Genomic DNA, 3,190 nt, shown 5'->3' with positions numbered 1-3,190 from the left:
CTTGTCACATCCCACTTGTCTGATATGTACCCTGGAATATTTTTTCCCCTTGAAAGTCTACTTGTCCAAAATGTCTAATCTCAAAATTCTTACCCCCCCATTTGTCCCCCTCCCGTCATCTCATTTGCCTGTAAACACAATCCTTCCTCTTCTCAACTGACACTTGCTCTCTCCGCTCTTTGCAGGGGAAAAAAAAAATCTGTGCTGTGAACACAGTTTGACATTTCCTGACATTTCATGAACTAATTACACTACAAATAATTAAGCATGTTCACATCTGTAACAAACGAAGCAAAATGGTTGTCAGTGCTGTGATTGATGACCTCCCTGAGATTTGATCTGATGAGACTCTCCCCTCTGTGGACGGCAGCCCAGTGGTAAGGACTTTGCAATCATGTCTTTAGACCTTTCGGTGAAATCACACCGGCGAGATGCTTGAAAGAAAGGATGGGAAAATTAATGACTACAATGCAATATTTGCATTTTTTTCCAGGGCTGGGGGAAAAAAAAACAATGAACAAGAGAAGTGACAACCTCAATTATTTGGTGGTACTAAGAGCTTGCAGACAGCTCCTGCTGGAGAGAGCTGTTGGGAAGCCCGGGGGGTGTCAGGCTGGCTGAAAAAATGGCAGATGACAAGGACAATGTTTTTTTTTTTTTTTTTTTTTTTTTTTTTTTTAATGTTACACAGGCCCATAGAAGCTCAGCTAAAAAGACAAATTGCAGGAGCGGTTTCTTATGGAGGGGGAAATTTGTCAGCATTTAAGCTTTTTCCTCTACAAAGGTTGGATGGGGTTTGAAAATAAGCCGGGCAGCAGACAAAGGAATGCAATCTGATATCTGCCAATTGATCCACCTTCCAATGACTTGGTATTCTTTGTTTAACATGGTTTGGGGCTCTCAGTGTAGCTGCATACTGGACTAACTGGACGCTTCCTTGCCCGCTGGGAACTCATTTGGAAGGGACCCCAGTATGCTGGAGACTTAATTTGGCTTTTTCCAAAGCCAGCTCCAGCCAGTTTTCTGGGCAAATTTCCTTCCTGAAGTTGCCCAAACAAATGGATTTATCATCTAACACGATGCCAGCTTACAGGCTCTGTGAGCCAGAATGCAAGCATAAAATAAAATAAATAGCTTCAGATAAAGGAGATGGCAAAGGAACTGCTGGTGTGCTGGCCTTTGCCAATCCTATCCTGGTAACCTCAGATGGCAAAACAGATCGTTTGAAGATTAATTTTTAAAGTGTAAATCAAATTCCATCAAATGAAATCCTCCCAGAATTTAAATATCTCAGTGTATTTGCCCATTGTTTTAAAATGGAAGGAATAAGTCAATTTACAGTCCATAAAGAAAACAGAATTCTGTGGGACTCTCTCAGTTCAGCACCTACTATGGACACACTGTGTGAGGTGCTTATATTATATAGATTTGTCTTTGCAATCCTATGAGGTAGAAATATTTTATTTCTATTTTAGGGGCTCAGAGGGGTTAAATGAGTTGCCCAAAGTAACACAGGTATAGTATATGGCAGAATTCAAACTCAGATTGATTAAACGTGCTGAAGATTGAAGAAGTAGCACCACTTTCTATTCTTTGGGCCACCATCACTGGATTCTGAGAAGGTCAGTAAAGGTCATCCATCCCTCTCACATCTGTAGGACAAATGAGTCATCGCGCTCTGCTTTCTCTCAGGCCCCAGTCACTCATATTGAAGAGGGCCTCTTCTCCATTACAGGCGCTCAAAGGCATCTCATGTCCTGCCCCCAATCCATTAGTGAGATGGAACTTTCTCTCTGCACAAGAAAGAAATCAGCCAGCAGGTTTGGGGGAGAGGGGTTCCCTGACTCTTAAAATAAAAATATCCTCAGGCTAGGGAGCTTAAGGCAAAATTCAGTCCTACTCCATTATGCCTTAAAGGAATTTGGGCTTCAACTTCTCCATTTGGTGTTTGAATTCTGCAGGGACAGTGGGTCAGTGATTAGACATTATTTCTCCCTTAAAATAGGTGCTTCAATCAGCTCTCTGGCTTATTGCTCAAGGCAGTGCTAGAAAGCATAGATTAAACCCAGCAGTGCTGGATGGAGTGAAGTAGCAGGATTTCAGGGTTTTTAAATTGCTAGATCACAGAGTAGATTGAAAGCCTTTCTTCCACTTTAGTATCAAAAACACAAACATCTATCCCCCCATTTGTTCAGGTTTAGCTTTTGACAAAGCATCGTTGTTGATTGTAAGCATTTTTGACCTTCATCGCACAACTTGACTTCAATATCTGCTAATTCCTTTTTATAAAACAAATTGCATCAATCACACTCACATTTAACCAACTGCAGCCTCAATTGTTTTTGTTCCCTTTCCTAAGTTCTTTGTCCAGATTAAAAGCTATTGCGTGGAACGAGCCACTCTCAGCTGACATGGGGAAGCGTGATTCGATTAGTATAGATTCTGGAATGGGGTAAGTACTGTCTCCGTGTCCTCTCTAGAAAAGAGGTGACATGTCAGGGGATATTAAGAATGGCCATTTAATGTAAAAACTCAGATAATACACGAGTTAAATGGAGACAATGAGAGAAAGCTTTTAAGCATTCTCCCAAGACAGATTGCAGAATAATATTATTGTACATGGAAGGGGGGTTGATAGACACCATGGGGAGGCCATTATAGAAGTGGGGTGTAAAATCATTACGGCAAAAAGCATTTCAGAACTGCAGCTCGGGAGCAGCAACACGTAATGAATTATCGATAGAGAACTGGAGATTCGGTTATAGTACTCTATGAACAGAAAACTTCCTGTTACCTAATTTTAGTCTGCCACTCTGATGAATGGCATCGGATGAGGCTCCATTTCCTTTGAGAACTATAGGAGGGGGGTGGCAGAATGTGACATAAGGGTCACTGGGGAATGTTTTAAAATTAAGTATTCTATGATCCAACAATTTGCCAAATACCCTGAACCAAGCTCCGTGATCACAGACATTTATTTCTAAGTTCCTGGTGCTGGATCCAAGGCAGACGGCCAAGTCACCTCTAACTCCAAGAAAACTGTCTCTGTAAAAACACACACCACCCACCAGAGTAGTTTGCTAATTAGATTTTTTAAGTGCATTAAATTTTCATTTCTCTCCATTACAGAATTTGGGTGTCCTTTAAATGTTGGTCTAAGGTAAATGTCTCCAGGTATCTTGTCCTAACC

This window comes from Megascapheus bottae, chromosome 24, assembly GCF_031878675.1.
Source record: "Megascapheus bottae isolate mThoBot1 chromosome 24, mThoBot2.hap1, whole genome shotgun sequence".
Taxonomy (NCBI): Eukaryota; Metazoa; Chordata; class Mammalia; order Rodentia; family Geomyidae; genus Megascapheus; species Megascapheus bottae.
The sequence above is the reverse complement of the archived record's forward strand: the minus strand, read 5'-3'. Positions refer to the sequence as shown.